Source organism: Aotus nancymaae, unplaced genomic scaffold (assembly GCF_030222135.1).
Source record: "Aotus nancymaae isolate 86718 unplaced genomic scaffold, 86718_ANA_hifiasm-v0.15.2.pri h1tg000007l, whole genome shotgun sequence".
Taxonomy (NCBI): domain Eukaryota; kingdom Metazoa; phylum Chordata; class Mammalia; order Primates; family Aotidae; genus Aotus; species Aotus nancymaae.
Window position 1 is genome coordinate 63,666,694 of NW_026988418.1, and position 21,000 is coordinate 63,687,693.

General features: G+C 42.4%; 1 long non-coding RNA gene across 2 annotated transcripts; it reads left to right on the plus strand.

Annotated features, from left to right (window-relative positions):
• Positions 1-177: 177 nt before the first annotated feature.
• On the plus strand, positions 178-17,304 carry LOC105727874 (uncharacterized). Of its 2 annotated transcripts, XR_001109878.2 has the most exons (5): positions 178-514; positions 7,431-7,586; positions 14,550-14,627; positions 17,010-17,055; positions 17,192-17,304. It is a non-coding gene; the product is annotated as an uncharacterized LOC105727874 (long non-coding RNA). The 2 variants fall into 2 exon arrangements; XR_010340944.1 differs by lacking the exon at positions 7,431-7,586 and having other exon boundaries at positions 178-335.
• Positions 17,305-21,000: the final 3,696 nt, after the last annotated feature.

A 21,000-nucleotide genomic window follows, 5' to 3' on the forward strand; every position in this document is an offset into this window, starting at 1 on the left:
CCCGCCCCCTGGCTCTGCCCCGCCCCTCCAAGTTGGCCACGAATGGGCTTCGGCCCCGCCTTCCCCGCGGCGATCCGCAGTCCGCTTAAAGGAGCCGCGCACTTTAAGCGGGGAGCGAGGAAGTCCTGGAACTACCGGGAAGGGGCGGGGAGTTTTAGCTTTGCACAGGGCGGGATGGGAGGTGGGTAAGACCGGAAAAAAAATGAGGAAGGGTCCAAAGATTCAAGAAGAAAATTTGGAGGGAAAGCAATCATTCGACAAGCACTAACTGAGCTGTTCGACAAACATTGGACAAGCTGTTCTAACTAAGCGCAAAGGGATAAAGCCATAGACAGGCAAGTCCCTTTTGCAGAATGCATGCTAGTGGAGTGGGAGAGGGGATACAGACAACAAACAAGTGACAAAAACTGCAGGTAGTGATAAATGGTGTGGAGAAAAATAAACAGGAGATAGAGTGACTTTACACCTGGTCAGATATTGCCTCTCCAAGAAGACCTTTGAGCCCATATACATGGTATGGAGGAGTAAGTCTCGCAAACACGGGGGGCCGGGAGGACGAATAGCCTTTCCAGGCTAAGAGAAAATCAGCCATAAACCCAGAGGTAGGGATATGCCTGCCATGTTGCAGAAACAGTGAAAGGCCGGCGTGGCTGTGCAGCGTCAGCCAGCCCGAGAGCAGTACCATCTAGGCTCAGAGAGGTGGACCAGTGGCCAGATCCAGTGAAACTGTGGGCCTTATAACAGGAACTGGAAACCATAGGAGGAGGGTGAGCCGAGGAATGACCGCATCTGATTCACGTTTTTAAAAGTTAGTCTTCCTGATGTGTGTAAAATACACAATGGGGAAGCACAGATGTCCTTGGGATACCAGTACGGTAGCTTGGATTAAGTAGCCTGGCAGCCACAGACAGGATGAGAAGGTGGCTATTTTATTGTATTTAGATACATTATGATTAGAATGGATTTGGATTTGGGGCATACTGTGTGAAAGAACAAAAGGAAATCAGAGTTGATTCTTAGGTTCATGCCTGATGACTGATTTAATGGTGGTGCCATTTAATGAAAAGGAGGCACAGATTTAGGGATGGGGAAATCAAGAGGCTTTTTTGCACATGTTATGTTTAAGGTACCTGTTATACATCCAAGCCGGGATGTTGAATAAACAATTGATATGAGTCTAGAGAGATACATTTGGGATCCATTAGCACATAGATGCTTTTTAAGTCTTAGGTCCCGTTAGGATCACATAGGGAGAGGAGATAGCTGGAGGAAAGGACCAAGAGGCATTATGACATTTGGAGATTAAGTAGAAAACGAGAAAGAGCTACCAGTCAGGGCAGGAGGAACACCAGGAGAAGGTGAAGCATTGGAAAACAAGAGAATTGTTTCAGGAAGGAGGAAGTCATGAGTCTTATCAGATACTGCTAAATGAGTAAGATAAGGACTGAGAATTTGAACACTGGATTTGGCTTGATGAAGTTGCCGATGACCTTGATGAAAACAGTTTCAGTGGAGTCATGAGGAGAAAGTCTGATTAGGGTGTGTTAATAGGATGAGAGGTGAGGAAGAGAAAGTGTTCTAAACAGCTTTCGAGAAGCTTTACTGTGAAGGAGAAAAGGGCAGTAGCCAGAGGGGTACTTGGGATCAAGGGAGAGCATTTTAAGACAGAAAATGCTTATTCTCATGTTGGTATGCTGAAATGATTCTTTAGAGAGGTAAAATTGATGACACAGAATGCAAGAGGAGACAACTGGAGAAAAAGGGTCCTGAAGTAGGTGAAAAGCAATTGGATCTAGCACAGAAGTGAAGAGGTTGGCCTAGGATAGGAGTAAGGGATTGCACTCACACGCTATTTCTGGAGAGAAGGTAGAGTGTCTGGATGCAGATGCAGATAGATTAGGCAGTACATTTGGTGGTGGCATGCTTAGGCCCCTGCAGAGCAGATGCAGCAGATGGGAGCTGAAATGTAGACCTTGTTTTGCCCACCAAGCCATGTGCCCTGGTGGGGCCACATCAGCCTGGAGGAAGGGGCACTTTCTGATTGCTTCACCAGGAAAGGTGATGCATTTTAGCAGTCTTGCATATATCACACACAAGTGCATGCGCACATGTATGGACCTTTTCCCAGTTTCCACTGAGTGCTGCATAAGTGCTGGCTGCCTCACTGGGATTGATGAGGTAAGATCTGTTCTTTATGCAATGATAGAAGAAGGTGAGAAATAATTTATTTGAAGAGTGGAAAAGTGACTAGAGAAGCCTAGTATGGACATCGCTGAGGGCCCTCTTGAGTTGATGGCCATACCTTTTTCTTTTTTGAGACAGAGTCTGCTCTGTTGCCCAGGCTGTAGTGCAGTGGCACCATCTCGGCTCACTGCAACCTCCACCTCCCGGGTTCAAGTGATTTTCCTGTCTCAGCCTCCCGAGTAGCTGAGACTACAGGCACGTGCCACCACACCGGGCTAATTTTTTTTTTTTTTTTTTTTTTTTGTATTTTAGTAAAGACAGGTTTTCACTGTGTTAGCCATGATGGTCTTGATCACCTTACCTCGTGATCCACCCACCTTGGCCTCCCAAAGTGCTGGAATTATAGGCATGAGCCACTGTGCCTAGCCCATGGTCATACATTAAAGTGAGACCACTCTGCAAGGTTGTGTGATTCTCCTCCAGACACACTTTATCGTTTGGGGGTTAAAGGATTGTATTTGACCAGGGCTGGGTTTTGCTGGGGAAAGTCAATGAGAAGGGTAGGAGTACTGTGTAAGGAGTGATGATAGTGATAGACCTTGGAATCCAAGCTGGGAGGGAAGAGAGGGCAAGTAAAAAGTGGTGGAGTCAATGGTTTGGTGTGGTCCCTGTGAGCAGTAGCTGGAGAGGAAGTAATCAAATTAGTGAGGGCAAGGGGACTTTCCAAAGGTTGAGCATGGGGAAGGGTGAGTAACGTGGTTAGGGGAGAGGAAGCACAAAGTATCCGTGAGAAAAAAGTTCAGGCTGGCGCCAAGGAGCTAAGAAAACAGCAAAGCCCTTGGGCGCTTGCTCTCATCATGATATATGTGAACTGTTGGTTTAGAGAGGCTGAGGAATTGGATTGCCCACTCATAATCTTCAGGGAGCTGCACAAACAGGAGAAACTGAGTGCAGGAGGGGATAAACCAATTAGATCCTCCCAGGGCTCCTTTACAAGCTTTGGGAGAGCCCAGCAGGCACTTTGCTTTCCTTGCCCTTTCCTTTCACCAGGGATACCTGAGCATTTGTGTTGGCACTTTATCCGGCCTGGTATTTGACAGAAACTAAACAACACCTTTCTTCCTAAATCCAGCTCCTCCCCCTCCTGACTTCCTCTTTTCTGTTCATGGCACTACCTTTCTCAGTCACTCAGCTGCCAAACAGAACCTCCAATCCATCTTCCTCATCCTACGCCCAATTAGTCCCTAAAGCATAGTAAGCTGCACTGTCCAATAAACATTGTGCTATGACGGAAATGTTCTTTATCCGCATAGTCCAATTCAGAAGTCACATATGGCTATTGAGCACTTAAAATGCAGCTAATGCAACTGAGGAACTGAATTTTTTTTTTTTTTTTTTTTTGAGACAGAGTCTCACTCTGTCGCCAGGCTGGAGTGCAATGGTGCGATCTCAGCTCGCTGCAATCTCTGCCTCCCAAGTTCAAGTAATTCTCCTGCCTCACCCTCCAGAGTAGCTGGGGCTACATGCACTCGCCACCACACCCAGCTAATTTTTGTATTTTTAGTAGAGACAGGGTTTCACCATGTTGACCAGGATGGTCTCTATCTTTTGACCTCGTGATCCACCCACCTCGGTGTCCCAAAGTACTGGGATTACAGGCGTGAGCCACCACACCTGGCCTGAATTTTAAATCCTATTTAATTTTAATTAAAGTTACATTTAAAGAGCCTTGACTAGGAGCCACTATATTGGACTGCACAGGTATAAATACTGTACTTTCTACACAATGGCTCTTCCTTTTGCCCCCAACTCTAGTTCTATTGCCACTACCCTAGGTCAGGTATTGGTTAACCTAGATCGAGACTTTTGCTGTGCTCTCCTATTTAGTCTCCTGTTTAGTTGCCTTCCTTTCAGTCCATCTTGTGTTCTTGCCAAAACCATCTCCCTAAAGCATTGGCCAGATCATGACTCCACCCTATTTTAAAAACTATCAATATTTCCCTGTCACATTTAGTACAGACTGGTCAATCAGGCACTTGCCCAATTATGTATCTCCATCCCACTTTTCTAGCCTTACCTTCCACTATACCCTTACACGTATATCAAACTACTTGCTGTAACTCCTGCTAACTTTTTACAAAGGAGTCAATTTATTAAGCTTCCTCTCTGCCTGCAAAAAATGCCTCCCTTCCCTCTGTCAAACCTAAAATCTGTTGAAATCCTCGAAGGTCCGTTTCACATTGCAGCTCCTGAGTGGAGCCCTCCTCCGAAGTCCTGTAGTTCCTATTCATTCCTCATCTATGGCACTTATGTGCTGCCTTATAGTGCATTTTGTGTATTCATTTTATTCTTATTACTAAACATTATTCCTTACAAGTCACTGTGTTTTAATTATGTTAATGCCCCTTGTAAAATAAGGTACTCTTGAAAGAGTCACTGAATGTAGTTATGCACGTTCATGAAATCTGTAGGGCATCCATACCCCTGTCTAACTCTAACAGTAACATCACTAGCCCTCAAAAGAAAGTCTTGATACTCTGGAAGCAAATTTTTTTTTTAATGGAGTCTTACTCTGTCACCAGGCTGGAGTGCAGTGGCGCGATCTTGTCTCAGCTCACTGCCACCTCTGCCTCCCGGGTTCAAGCAATTCCCCTTTCTCAGCCTCCCGAGTAGCTGGGACTACAGGCATATGCCACCACTCCCAGCTAATTTTTTGTATTTTAGTAGAGACCAGGTTTCACCATGCTAGCCAAGATGATCTCAATCTGCTGACCTCATGATCCGCCCGCCTCGGCCTCCCAAAGTGCTGGGATTACAGGCATGAGCCACCGCACCCGGCCTGGAAGCAACTTTTCTAACATGAAGTTCAGACTTTTGAAGAGAAACACACTAGGTACTTTTCTTTACATGTTATTATTGGCTGCGAATTTCTTCCATATGCTCCCCAAACTTAGGGTACTTTTACAACTCAGTTCTAGTTTGTAATCCTAAAGAGCACAGTTATTCTCAGAACTGACAGGACCAGCATAGCTACTTCTAGGACCAGTAGAAGGCTTTAAGAAGCTTGTGATACATATCAACAAAAAGAAGCTTCCTTCTAATAAACGTTTAGAAAATACATTTTTAGAGTTTGAATTCTTAGAAATCTATAATGCAAAAGCAGAATTACATAGGCTATGCCCTACAATGCCTTCTGTACTTTTCCTGTTGGTACAGTAGATTTTAAGGATTTAAAGAGCAGGTATAATATTTTAAACAAAAAATGTACTCCACATATACAGGACCTTTGGCACATTTATTCAATGAGCCTTAACTGAGGCTTGCTACTTAGCAAACCCTTATGCTTGCTGCTGAGGATACAAAGGCAGGAAAGATACAGTCCCTTCACTCAAGAAGGACACATGATAAAAATGTGACCTGGCATTGGTATGTGATTTTACAGTTTTCACAATATCTAATCCTACGAATGATGCTATTAAAGTACATATTATTAGTCTCATTTTGTAAAGCAAAAGACTTGCTTAGAAGGATTAAATGAATTTACACAAAAGTGCAGAGCTGTTAATTGGTAAGGCCTCAAACTGGTGATGTTTGGGTATCAATACATTGGTTGAATTAGAATTATAAGTTCCCTGAAAGCAGGTACTTGATTTACTTTATTCATTACTATATTCTCAGAGCCTAGGAAAGTAACAAGAATATAGTAAGTTCTCAGTAAATGTTTCAGGAATAAGTATTCAGGAGTGTGTGCGCGCACACGCGCATGTGTGTGTGTGTGTGTGTGTGGAGAGAGAATATAAATGAGCCATATACTTCATTTGTTATTTGTATACTTGAATTAACTAGGCTGATCTTACCTATATTACTGCCACTCAAAATGTGGTCCATAGATTGGTGGTGCTGGTGGACAGATTGACCAGTTGACCTTGAGATAAGTACAGAAAATGAGACTAAGCATTTAAAATTTTTTTTGGCAGCCAGGCATGGTGGCTCACGCCTGTAATCCAAGCACTTTGGAGGTCAAGGTGAGCGGATCACCTGAGTTCGGGAGTTCAAGACCAGCCTGACCAACATGGTGAAACCCCATCTTTAAAAAAAAAAAAAAAGAATTTTTTTTGGCAACCTGACATTTTTGTGATATCCAAGCAAATAATTAGTGGACTTGTCTAGGTGAACCAGGGCATGGACCAGTCCAAGTGTTGTCCAACTCTTATGGTTGGTTACGTGAGGAATAACCTATGTGCTAGTCATATAGCATCTCATTTAATCCTATCATGTTGACCACTTACCGCCCAACTTCTCCTCTTCCTAGATATTCTTTACTGTTTAACAAAGAGAATACTTCATGCCTTTGAAATGAAAGAGCTGGCAGCAGATTTGAAACAAGATAAATAAATAAATAAATAAATAAATTTGAAACAAGATAAATAAATAAATAACCTATATCTTCACCAAAAAAGCGTTATCTACCACTGATTTTATAATGTAGAGGTACTGTTATGCAGTAATTAAGTATATGATCTCTGCGGTGAGGCTACATACGTTTAAAAGCAGGTTTTGCCACTAGCTGTGCAGCATTGGACAAATTACTCAACCTCTTGTAGCCTCAGTTTTCTTGTCTGTCATATGATCCTAAAAAGAGTACAAAATTTCATAGTGCTTTGGTAAAAAATAAGAGAGATAATGCATGGACAGTATTCTTCATAGAAACTGTCACACAATGACAATATGTTATTTTTATGTTATAATAAATATATCTATTACTGTTATTCCATTCATGGGTTATAGAAATTCAGGCTGTTTGAAATATTTAAAACATCTTGACTATAGAGGTAATTCTATAAATATCCAGGCTTGCAAATAGACAGTTGCTTTTCAGTTATCCATATTGTTAAAAGATGATAAAGATCAGCTAATTTCAAGGCTTTTATATTTGTTTTTTAATGCACTGTGTGACCTGAGAGACAATACATTTGGTTTCTAGGTGGCCACTGAAAACAGTTTCAATATTTTTAGTTTAGGTGATCTGAGTGGTGAAAGAAGGTATATAGGCAGTTGCATATTGTGCATTATAAGAGAGCTAAATCAGAGTGGAAGGCATGGAGAAACAAGAGTTGTTCATTTGGTGGTGTGTATATTGCCTATTTATATGTTTTTTTCAACAGACTTTATATATAGGATCCCTTTATTCTAAGTTCTAGCCCACTGATTCTTTTTTGTTTCCTTCTGTAAACACTGTTTTCTAGAAGGAAGCTGCTACTCAGCCATGCACCTCTGCAAATCTTGGAAAGAGTCAAGGATTCCTGAGGCAAGGAAGTTGGATAATGATGAGCACCAGGCAAGACACAGCTGGCCACTGGAGAGAGAGCCCAGTGTAGGCAGGAGGCCAGAATGTGCCAACAGTAAGCGAAGTCTTTTCTTATCGGAGGAGAAAAGCTTGCACTTAGCTGCACTATCAGAGAGAAGACTGGCATCAGACTAACGCAGCCTTCAATAAATGGAGGGAAAGAGAAATCCAGGAGCCTAGCTTTGTAGATGTGAATTAACATCGCTTATTCTGTAACAAAACTCAAGCATGTGTAAACTGCAAATTAAACAGCCCAAATATATCATTATCTGAATTTACAGAAGGCAGAATAGTGTGGTTAGGGTTGCTAGATTTAGCAAATAAAAATAGAGGATGCCCAGTTGAATTTGAATTTCAGATAAACAAAAAATACACTTTTAGTAAAAATATGTTCCATGCAATATTTAGGATTTGTTTATCCAAAAATCAAGTGTAACAGTATTTTATCTGGCAACCCTAAGTGTGGTTAAACACATAGGCTCTGGAGTCACACAGCATAAGTTCAAATTCTGATCCTGCTTTTTACCAGCTCTGTGACCTTGGGCAAATTATTTAACCGTTCTGAGCTTCAGTTCCCTTGTGTGTAAAATTAGGATAACACTTACTTCATAAGGTTGTTGTGAAGATTAAATAATACGTTAAAAAATTTACAATGTTAGCCAGGCACAGTAGCTCACGCCTGTAATCCCAGCATTTTGGGAGGCCGAGGCAGGTGGATCACCTGAGGTCAGGAGTTCAAGACTAGCCTGGCCAACATGGTGAAACCGTGTCTCTACTAAAAATACAAAAATTAGCCAGGCGTGGTGGTACATGCTTGTGATCTCAGCTACTTGGAAGGGTGAGGTGGGAGGATGACTTGAACCCTGGAGGGGGAGGTTGCAGTGAGCTGAGATCGTGCCACTGCACTCCAGCCTGGGTGACAGAGCGAGACTCCATCTCAAAAAAAAAAGAAAAAAGAAAAAAAATGTACAGTGTTAACTGATACATCATAAGTGCTCAGAAACTATTAGCTATTTTTATAAACAGTTATTTTATAAAATCGTTATTCCTTAACCAAATTACTTTTTTTAATTGACATTATGATTCCAAGTACCTTTAAAAAAAATCTAAGTGGAGCTTTTTATTCCCTTCTATTTCCATAGTACTTTCATTTTATTTTCCAATAAACTGAGCTAACACAACTTTTAGACTCAACTATTTATGGTATAAAGGAATACAGATCAAACATCATACAATATCGTCAGGTTTCCTATTCCTTCCCTTAGTGCCTGATGGTTGAACCCAATTTTGAAGACATCCTAAGCTCCAAATTTCCAGTGAGAAATTTGGGTAAACTTTTACAAAATATTCCTTGAATGTTTACTAGATGAAAGTTAGGAGCCAATGACAGTTCTAGAATGGGGTTTTCTTAGAGAGAAGTTTTGTTACAATGGTATTTGTTGTAATAGGATTCTGCACTCTGTATAGATCGTTTAAGAATAACCAATTTGTACAGAGAGTTCCAGTTCTTGTAAAAGAGCTTGTAATAGAGTTCCAGTTCTTGTAATTCCAGTTCTTGTAATAGAGTTCCAGTTCTTGTAATTATCACAAAGTTAAAAATCAGACAAGAAGAAAGAGCAATGGGCTTGGAATAAAAGAAATGTTTCTCTCACTCAGTACAAGTCACCTAATACTTCTGAATATTTGCTTTCTCATTTATAAAACAAGAATACTACCTTAAATAGTAATAATTAAGTTAAATGAGATAATATAAGGGACAATATAGCACTGGTTCTCAAAGTAAGCACTCAATAAATACTTGTGAATATGGATCTGTTATATTCACCAGAAGGAAGATTACATACCAGTGCAGACTTACAGAAAGATTAAAGCCTGGGGTTTGTGCTACTTTATATGGCTGAGCTAAAACGCCTTACTCTGTCCACATCTGCTTTTGGATAAGAACCAATAACTTCCAAACAATGATACAACCTAAGGGGAATTTGAGGAAGAACTCCATCTTCCTCATTGTCAGTGACTGGTGTGTGTGTGTGTGTGTGTGTGTGTGTGTGTGTGTGTGTCTTGTACTGGGTGGAGGAAAGTAGTGGGATAGGAGAAAGGCAGAAAAGGATTTGGAAATGTCCTTTTTCTTTCAGTAACTAGTTAAGTCAGATACCAAACTGTGTGTGTAAAAGTACTAGCTTGAGTCCAAAAAGTAGAAAAGACATTTCTACTAAATTTATAATATTAATTTTGAGCTGAGGGAGCAAATTTCAAATTCAAACCAGATTCAGAAATTATGACCTCAGTTCTCCCAGAGTTTCTACTGATTAGGCTTGTTGTAGATTAGCCAGGGGTAGACTGTATTAGGGGAAAAATAAGAGAGAAAAATAGAATTCATGAGACTATGTAAACTCAGAGAATGAAGTTTCCTATGTTAGCATTTGCTGCTAGTAAATGAGACTCAATTAAAGGAATATAGTATTTTTCTAAGGAAGAGCGAGGGGGTGAGTCTTAGGATTTTGCAAAGGGGATTACCAATGGAGTCAATCATTTTTGACTGTAAGGTCATAAGGAGTGTATAGTTTTTCAGAGCAGTATGTGAATGATGGTAAACTAAGGTAGTAGAGCTGGTGGTTACAGAATAAACTAGAAGACAATTTTGAAAGTCAATCAGGCTGGGCATGGGGGCTCACACCTATAATCCCAACACTTTGGGAGGCTGAGGTGCGCAGATCACCTGAGATCAGAAGTTTGAGACCAGCCTGGCCAATATGGTGAAACCCGTCTCTACTAAAAATACAAAAATTAGCTGGGTGTGGTGGCGTGTGCCTGTAATCCCAGTTACTTGGGAGGCTGAGTCAGGGGAATCGCTTAAACTCAGGAGGCAGAGGTTGCAGTGAGCTCAGAGTATGCCATTGCACTCTAGCCTGGGCAACAGAGCAAGACTCCATCTAAAAAAAAAAAAGTCAATCAATATTTATATATTGAATATCAACTCTGTGCTCAATAGCCTTCCACTGTTCAGGGGATACAATGACACAGAGCAGAGCACCAGCACCCCGTGTGTGTAGTTTAGGGAGAAATAACCTATGAGCTTAGACGAAGGCAGAAGAAAAAGATGAAAGGCTCTGTAACCACAGGGTTAAGAAATCTTGAATGACTAACATTTGAGTAAAAAGAAAGTAAGGGTCGAATTATAAGCAGAAAATAGAAATAGAATTTGCTACCAAAGAAGGGGGCTCTTGATAAAATAATAATAATAATAATAATAATAATAATGAAGTGTCAGGTATGCCAGGGACCTGATTGAAGGTCTCACTTGGGCTTTGAACTTGGTAAAGGGTAGCTGTAAAGCATTCTCAAGTCCTTCCCTAGCCTCCTGCACCCAGGGTTCAAGATGTGAAGGAAGAAAAGCCAGGGCATGTGCATCCTTGACAGACATCTGAAATGGATCATCATCTTTTTTTTTTTTTTTTTGAGACGGAGTTTCGCTCTTGTTACCCAGGTTGGAGTGCAATGGTGCGATCTCGGCTCACCGCAACCTCCGCCTTCTGGGTTCAGGCAATTCTCCTGCCTCAGCCTCCTGAGTAGCTGGGATTACAGGCACGTGCCACCATGCCCAGCTAATTTTTTGTATTTTTAGTAGAGATGGGCTTTCACCATGTTGACCAGGATGGTCTCGATCTCTTGACCTCATGATCCACCCGCCTCGGCCTCCCAAAGTGCTGGGATTTACAGGCGTGAGCCACCGCGCCCAGCCATGGATCATCATCTTGCTGGGAGTTGGAGGGTTTTTTTCTCACCACCCTTCTGTCATCCCCTGAGCTGTAATTGCCAAAATGGACAGATTGTCACAAATTCAGCCTATGGAAGTATCTTACTGATGCTCATTTGCTGACTTTAAGGAGTTCCAGAACCAATTTGTGATCTTACAATCGCCCATGTTTATCACCAAAAGAAAGCACTGTAGGTCTAGTACAACAGGTCAGCTCAGCCTAACTCAGCAGAGAGACATTGATATGAAAATGAATTCAAAGGAGCGCTTGTGGGCATTGTAAGGCCTCGCTGTTCTCTAATATCATTAAACAGAAACATTAGGTGCTGGATGTCCTGATGAGCCAGTTCTTGTACAATACCTGTCTTGCAAACTATACTTGAGTATACTTTTGTTCTGTCTTCACATTTCACAGCTTCCTCTACTCTGCCTAAAAAGGAAAACTCACATCTTTGAGCTGTTACAATAAAACTACTGGCAGCCTGTAAAGTGAGAACAGAGGCTTGCCTTAATTTATCGCACACACAGATTTATTACACATCAGGGTAATAATAACAATACTGTGACTTGCTGTCTGATAATCTCCCCTTTTGCTCCAGTAGGAGTGTGGTGGTGGGAGCTTGGAGGGCCCTGCAGCCTCCCTGTATGGTGCTAAGCACTGCTAGGCACACTCTTGGCTCAGTGCCATGAAATGATGTGGTACTACTGGCCCGTGCAGTGCCAAGATGTGATGCAAAGCTGGTGAGGAGCTGTAGTATTTGGACAGAAAATACTGGACGCCATTTGCCAGGTCTATATGAAAAGAGTGTTTCCACAGTTGCTATTTGCCGGGAGAATAAGCATTCTCCAGCTACCTTTTTCTCATAAAAGGTTCCTCAGGCTCTGAGAATGAAGGCATTTTTTTAAAAAGGTTTCCTCAACCTGAAATATGATGAGAACCCAGTTTTAGAACCATAGAGGTGAGGAATTCCCTTAGGGGGCATTTTATCTGTCTTTAGGCAACACCACACCTAAAAGAATCCAGGATCATAGGCTGGGTGTGGTGGCTCATGCCAGTAATCCAAATACTTTGGAGGCCAAGGCAGGCGGATCACCTGAGGTCGGGAGTTCAAGACCAGCCTGACCAACATGGTGAAACCCCGTCTTTATAAAAAAATAAATAAGTAATAAAAAATAAAAATAAAAAGAATCCAGGATCATAAAAGTTAAATTGATTTCAGAGAGTTTCTGAGAAACAGTTAACAAAATTCAGGATTAAAGATGATCACTCTTCAGGCCATGGGTGTCCTTCCATGCCAGCCTCACTTTTGGGCTGCTTCTCTGTCTTTTCTTATGGCTCCTGAGTCCTGGGGTGTCTGATTAGTCTTGGCTGCTTCTAGGGAAACTGCGCAGAGGCATTTGGACACTCAGCTTGTCCCTGGTGACGACAGTGACATCCTCACAGAGGACAGCATCCATCAGAGGTGCCCTCCTGCTGCTCAGCTTGCTCTGGAAGCCTCTCATTAGAGTTTCTAATTTTTAAGATAATGGGAACTTAATGGGGATTATTTTGATTTCTCTTACCAGCCAACATTTTTGTAGCTGAAGCCCTGCTGCCCCCAGCTGCACTGCCTGAATAAATTGTGTCTGAGCAAGCGAAAGCTGTGGCCCAGGAGACTGCTGACATGACTTCAGAAAGGCACAGCCCAATCCTATTGCCTAATTTTCTTTGTTCTTAGGCCAAAGTCTTGGCCTGTAACGGTGGTTGGATTTCTGACCTTTTGGGTGACCATTTTAGTTCCTCCTTTCTTCACCTACCAACTTCTAGAGAGAAACATCTTTAACAAATCATCAGTAAATTAATCCACGCATTCCAAACACTTGAGAAGTTCAGGCTACTGCTGCCTCTTCCATACCATGCTTGATAAAAATGAAAAATTCAGTCCGCCCACAGTCCATCACCTGGTTGTATTTAACACAGAGATTCACTCTCTGAATACAGTATAAAGATCAAAATGATTGGAAAATTATGTATACGTAACCTCTCAGAGGAATCAGGTGACCTCAATAAATTTTTTTTGAGACGATTAGGCCCTGGGGATCTAAAGACATTGTCCCTGTCCTCTCCAAAAGCTTTGGTTTTCTTCCCAATAGACATATGTGTATTTATTTGGTTTTGCATTGGCAAGTAGCAGTCGGTCGGGTAAATTGGCCCTTGGGAAATTTTATCCTGCCAAAATGATTCACAAGCCACAAAAATCTGAAAACTACCATCCTTAGAACACCAGCCATGCCCTACACCTCACAGGATAGGCTGGGTTTGGGTCTCCTCTTCCTCTGTTGGCTGTTACCTCTTAAAACTACTGGCAAATCCTGAATCTTGGAAACCACTTCAGTCCTGCAGTCACTAATTGCTCCCTGGCAAGAAACCATGTTGGTCTCCTGTCTGAGTTCAATGGAGAATTATCACTACTAACTTGAAGCTCTGGCAGTAGATCTTCCTCTCCCAAATGACCCTAAAGCAGTCTAACAGCAGGGAGCCCAGTGAGGCAGAGTGGTGCCTGAGTCATATAAATGGAGATAAACATGGTCTCAGGTGCCCAGGCTTCAAAGCACATTGCTGATTACTCCTGATGGAGGGCCCACAACTGTTTTAATCATGTAATTGTTTTGAGGATAAATTTATAAGAAAGGGAATTCACTGGGTTGGGTGCTGTGGCTCACGCCTATAATCCCAGCACTTTGGGAGGCCGAGGCGGGTGGATCACGAGGTCAAGAGATCGAGACCATCTTGGTCAACATGGTGAAACCCCGTCTCTACTAAAAATACAAAAATTACCTGGGCATGGTAGCGCGCGCCCGTAGTCCCAGCTACTCGGGAGGCTGAGGCAGGAGAATTGCTTGAACCCAGGAGGTGGAGGTTGCGTTGAGCCGGCGCCATTGCACTCCAGCCTGGGTAACAAGAGCGAAACTCCATCTCAAAAAAAAAAAAAAAAAAAGAAAGGGGATTCACCTCCCAGCCATTTTTCAGGGTCGTTGTCAATAGATAGGCCAAAAAGGAAGAACAAGGAAAAGGGCACCAAAGAGGAGAAATGAAAATACAAGGTGAGAAGTGGGTAAAAACTGTAGCATTGTAAACAAATCCAAGCCAAAATTGTCAGAGGTGGGGAACTGTTTTTAAAAATTATTTTGTATAACTCAATCAAGACAGTTGCAGGTGGGCAAAAAGGAAAAAAATTATTTTGATGATGATGACTTTTTGTTTTGTTTTTATATTTTAAGGATACAAGCTGAACTGTGGACATCCTGGCACTGGGAATTAAGTTAAAAAGCATGGCAGCGAGGGGAAACGTTGAGCAAGTGAGAGTGAGGCAGAAGGTTTAGTCCTGAAAGAAACAGTGGCCTGACTTTAAAGCATGCCTGTGTCACTGACAGCATTTAGGAGTGCACACAGTGTGCAGAAACTTGGCTTGTCAGCCCTCCTGATGCTGACAGATAGGGCAGCTTCACTGTGGAGCACTACACAAGCTCATCTGCTGCCTTCATCAGTCTGTAGGTGCTGACTTTGCTGGTAGAATCACCACCGCAGCCACAGGGCCTCTTCTCGCTTACCCACTTCCTCCCATTCACGTTGCTCATCTCATCAGAGACACCAAGGCCCACTAGAGCCTGCTTTGCATCTCTTACATCAGAGGTTTGGGATGGCACATTGGAAATGATCTTTGCAAACTTTTTCTTTTGTACTCTTGAAGTTTAAACAGAGAGGCAAAGAGTAAGTGGGCCAGGAGCAAAATGTCTGCATTTCTAAAATAAGTCTGAAAGGAAGCTCATCTGAAAATGGAGCTGGAGGCAAAGACAGCTTTCAGGGTTAAAGTTGGGCAGGATCTCACAGAGTTGCAATCCTGCAAATTTTATTTGTTTTTTTAAAAAGAGAAGGAAGTCTTTTTTTTAAAAGCTAGATAGCATGGTAGGAAAAAGAATCTAAAAGATGTTCACCATTTTATTATTATTATACTTTAAGTTCTGGGGTACATGTGCAGAACGTGCAGGTTTGTTACACGGGTATACACATGCCATGGTGGTTTGCTGCATCCATCACCCTGTCATCTACATTAGGTATTTCTCCTAATGCTATCCCTCCGCTAGCCTCCCACCCCCAGACAGGCCCCGGTGTGTGATGTTCCCCTCCCTGTGTCCATGTGTTCTCATTGTTCAACGCCCACTTTTGAGTGAGAACATGTGGGATGTTCACCATTTTTTAAGCTGCAGTCATGAACATTTTAACTGGGAAGAGTAGCGGAGTGTGTTTTGTATTCCAACACATCTGTTCATGCCCCAAACTTGGGAAGGGAGAGAAGAAGGCATTTTACAAAGGAAAAAATGAAATATTTGTTACCTAAAATTTTCCACTTTGACAAAAATGAAAGTTCAATTTACAAGCTAAAGGAACATTCTACTGAATCTTCAGTGCACCTCAGAACATCCTACCAATGGCTTCAGCTCTGCCTAATTTTGACACCTTTCATCTCAGAGTCCCCAGTAAACACTAATTAATTTCCACAGCATTCTGAAGTTGGTCAAGTCTTTCAAATTATAGTGATGAAAGGTTGGGCAAGAGGTGGTAATTTTCCTTTGTTGTCATTACCCTTCCCACATGCTGGGCAACTGAAGCATGGAAGAACAGAGGTAAGATGTTGGCTTCAAGGTTCAGAACCAAATCTGTGGCGTTCCAGGAACCAAACCTTGAACATTCAAGTCATCTTTGAGAAGTGGCTTTTTGATTCAGCACTTGTACTTTCCAGCGTCAGCACTTGTATGTGTCAGTAGCTAAATCTCTCATCCAAGGTCCCCAGGTCCTCAGCCTGTGCTTCATCTCAGGAAAGCCCTCTGGCAGTTGAAGAGAATAGGGTGGGTGGGGAAGTAGGGTGAGGCCTCAGTGAGTTTGATGGTTGGGTGCTTGAATAGAAATCTAAGAGGGGAAGAAGAAGGGTTCTGTGATTGTGAATTACTGTAAGAAGAGATGATTGGATTGGAAAGAGCTGGCAGGACTTACACTACATCCTCCCTTGATAATCACAGTGCCATAGCCACGCCTGATCACACACTTCACTTGTGCTGCCCTCTTGGGTATTAGGTATATCCCCTCAACGTTGGAAAGAGGCATAACATGTAGCTACTGGGGTAGATTTTCCTGAGGTCTTATTTGTATCCACCTTTAATAGAAATAAACAGGACACTTATTTCTAGGTGGATCGAAATGGTCTTAGAGTAGCTAAATAACTCTGTGTCAGCTGGACTTTATTTTTTTAAGTGGCAGAAGAGAAGGATGAGCAATTCAGTAGGTAGTAAAGGTTAGAGCAGTAGATGTTTGTTTTCTCCCATCTTCTTCATGATCTCTTGCCTCAGAAAAGTGGCAGAAACATAAACCAGCACACATCTGATGAACGTCCTGCCCCAAAGAGTCATCTAACTCTGTGTCTCAGCAGGAAGAGGGGAAAGAGGAAGAGAAACTGACATTTAACGAGTGCCAACTCTATTGGTCACTATATAGAAATAGTTTAATTTAATCCTCTTTTACAAGCCCCTACTTTGTACATATTATTATCCCCATTTAAAAAAATAACTTTATTAGGCTCTTGCAATTAGGAAACTATAATACCAAAATTTAAAAGCCAGAGCTTCCTGACTCCAAAATCCTCTTTCTTTTCGGTTATCCTGTTGAAATGCCCATTTCAAATGAAGACTGACTTGATCCTGAACATAACCTACAAGAAGAAAGGGACCATAGGTGGGTACTGTCTTCTTACTCAACATGGTTATTAGAACACCCTCAGCGACAAAAAGGGTCAGGATGTAAAAGGGTTGTTTGCAAACTCTGTTTGGCTAACGGATCTAATTCACTGAATGAACACATTTCTTTCCAGGGTGTGGGATGCAGGTCCTGGTGAAGGATCATGGACTGTGGAGGAAGAAACCCTGTGGTTTGTTGGTTGAAAATTCAATTAAAGTTTACCCTGAATCACCAGTCAATAAAGTTACACATGCCTTAAACTAGATGGATCTTTGAAATCATATTACTCTTACCCTTGTTATAAAAATAATAATAGCCACATTTATTGAAGGCTTATTTTATGCCAGGAGCTGCTAGGCTTTATATGTGTCATTTAACCCTACAATGATCCTATGAGGAAGATATTATTATTTTCTCTTTTTCACAGATGAAAGGCATAAAAAGGTTAAGATACTTGTCCAAGGTTACACAGGAGGGAAATGGCAGAACTGGGATTTGAACTTTCAACCCTGGGCATCTCTCAGTCATACTTTCTGCTACCAGTCATCAGGGAAGATGGTACATAGATAGGAAGGGTGAGTTTTGTCCTGGGTGGTGGTTTCTCTCTCTCTCTTTTTTTTTTTTCTGATATAGAGTCTCACTCTGTTGCCCAGGCTGGAGTGTAGTGGCGCGATCTCGGCTCACTGCAACCTCTGCCCTCCCAGGTTCACCTGATTCTTCTGCCTCAGCCTCTGGAGTAGCTGGGGCTACAGGTGTACTCCACCATGCCTGGTTAATTTTTGTATTTTCAGTAGAGACAGGATTTCACCATATTGACCAGGTTGGTCTTGAACTCCAGATCTTGTGATCCGTCCGCCTTGGCCTCCCAAAGTGCTGGGATTATAGGCGTGAGCCACCATATCCGGCCTTGGGTGGTTGTTCTCTACTTGGGGAAGGAGATATTTTCCTCCTTTTCCATTTCTGGAGTAATAGCAACCTGTTCCTACAGAAAGCACTGAATCCCTTTATCCACATTCATGTTAACCTGCTAGATAAGTCCATTCACGAAAATCTCTTAGCCCTCCTTAGTCATTACATAGCTCTGTTCCTCTTTTTCCTTCTCCTCAGCTGGTCTTTGGCATCTTCCTCTTGTATTAGGAGTGAGGGGTGATTGTAGACAGGATCTTTTTTCTCAGCAGTGGGTTATCACTCTCTGGTATGGTCATTGTCCCGGACACCCACAGGTATTAGAAAGTGGTTGAAATTCAACTTCTTGGTTACAGAAAAATCCCACTGTGATCACAGGCCTCACCAAAGAGAAGCAGGTGGTTTACTCACACTGAACGTTGCCATCAAGGTTAATGAACGTGTTCTTATATGGTCTGAATATAAATATGTGGACTTTATTGAGGAGAGACCAGGCCCTAAAGAAAGGTCTTGGAGATCCCACACTCTGCTGTTATGAAGAGGGGAGTAAGCCAGATGTAGCAACCTCAGCTTCTGATTTTGACTGCTGAAACTCACATCTGCCTAACCTTCTTGTGTAAACAGGGTTGCAAAATTACTCACTCCACTCAGATGCGTAAAGAATGTATAGTTTCTTTTTTCTCTAAGTCACCCTGATCTCCCTTATGAGCTCTCACCTGCTGGGTAGCAAGAGATGAAAGAATTAATTTTAGCTCAATAGATTTTAAAACTAGTCCGATGCAATTAATTAAGCGGTTTCTTTAGGCTTAACTTTGTAACTTTGGGACAAAGCAGTCTTTCACATTCCTTGCTGTTTCTGGTTTCTTGTCCATAAATGGCACCAATGGTTATCAGACCAGGTCCCCTGGTGCCCTCCCCACGCTGCTCTGCCCTCTTAAACATGCTGGTGTGGGGTCATCTACACAGCAGTGTCCTAACATGGAATTTCAAAGGGAATGGGGAAAGAGCTCTCCTGCCCTTGATGAAATCTAATTGATTTCATTCTTCAGGCAGAACGCTGGAGAGGGGAGGCTAGGAGAAGACAAGCAGCCTCGCTGCCTGGCATGTGGCCACTCCCTAACTCTCCTAGCACTGTCTGGAAGAGGAGGCTTGCTAGCCTGTATCACAGGCAGAGGAACATCCTTTTACACTTAAGGGAAACTCTAAAATCAGAGACTTGGTTCTTGAACTTCTAGAGATTGTAGAATATCTAGTTTGTTTTTCAAGCTGTTGTGATTAACAGTCCTGACCTGCCAAGGCATTAGGCCAAGCGAGGTCTCTGCAATGTGAGCTGAAAGAAGTGGGGTTTAGAGAGGAATGGAAATACTGTGTGTGATGTCGTAAAATATATATTTGGTCTTTGTGTTAGTGTGTTGTTGCGTTGCTACAAATACCTGAGGCTGAGTAATTTATTTAAAAAAGATGTTTTATTTTGGCTCATGGTTCTGCAGGCTGTACACAAAGCATGGTGCCAGGATCTGCTTCTGGTGAGGGCCTCAGGAAGCTTACAATCGTGATGAAGGTGAAAAGGAAGCCAGTGCATCACATGACAAAAGAAGGAGCAAGAGAGAAGGGAGCAGTGCCACACACTTTTAAACAACCTCATCTCATGAGACAGAACTGAGCGAGAGTTCACTCATCACCAAGGGAATGGTGCTAAGTCATTCCTGAGGGATCTGCCCCCATGATCCAATCACCTTCCACCAGACCCCACCTCCAACACTGGGGATTACATTTCAACATGAGATTTGGAGGGGACAAACATCCAAACCATACCAGTCTTCAACCCCTCTTCCTGGCATACAACTCCTAAAACTCTTAGAATCTCTAAAGTGCTGTCTTTTTATGTGTTAATGAATTGGCTAGTGGCTCACAGCCCCTAGGTAGCTTCAGGATGGGGGCTGGTCACCGGAAAGACCAAGTCATAATCAGAGGGTTGGGACTTTCATCTCGCCCCCAACCTCTGGGAAGGAGAGAGGAGTTGAAGCTCAAGTTGATCAACAATGGCCAGTGTTTTAATTATATCATGCCTATGTAATGAAGCATCCATAAAAACACGAAAGGACAGGGTTCAGAGAGCCTCTGGATAGCTGAACATGTGGAGGCTCCTAGAGAATGACATGTCCAGAAGGCATGGAAGCTCTGTGCCCCTTCTTCGCCCTATGCATCTCATCATCTGTATGCTTGGTAATATCCTTTATAATATACCAGTTAAGCTTAAGTGTTATCTCTGAGTTCCTTGAGCCACTCTAGCAAATCAGTGGAACCCAAAGAGAGAATTGTAAGAATTCCAACTTGAAGCCAGTTGGCTCCAGACTTGTGACTAGTAGGAATTAGGGGCAGCTTTGTGAGACTGAGCCCTCAACCTGTGGTTTCTGATGCAATCCCCAGGTAGAAAGTGTTGGAATGGAATTGGAGGGAGCCCAGCTGGTATCCACTGCAGAACTGCTTGCTTGCTGGTGTGTGAGGAGAAACCCCCACACATTTGGTCACAGAAGTCTTCTGTGATGATTGTTGTGGTGTGAAAGCAGAGGAGAAACACAGTTTGAGTTTTTCCACTTTCACACTGTGTTTGCTGAACATTGCTCAGTGTAGGCTTTGGATGGCTGGTCCGGGGTATGTAATAGAATATGCTTAAAAGTGCTCCTCAACAGTTTTGAAGTCTGTGGGACACACACACACACACACACACACACACACACACACACACACACGCTCCTCAAAGGAGAGGTAGGATAGTGGAATGCTTAAATATATGGAATCTGGATTCAGACTGGGCTCTGGTATTTCCTTGTGATATGAACAACTTTACTTACATGTAAACTCAGTTTCTTCATCCTTAAAATGGCATAATAACAGTATCTACCTCCTCAGGTCGTTACAAAGTTTAAATCTGTTAACATACATAAAAAAGACTTTTGCCTGTCTCATAGTAAGCACTCAGAAAATGTTAGCTATTTAGATTCCAAACACATACAACATTAGATTATAAACCTT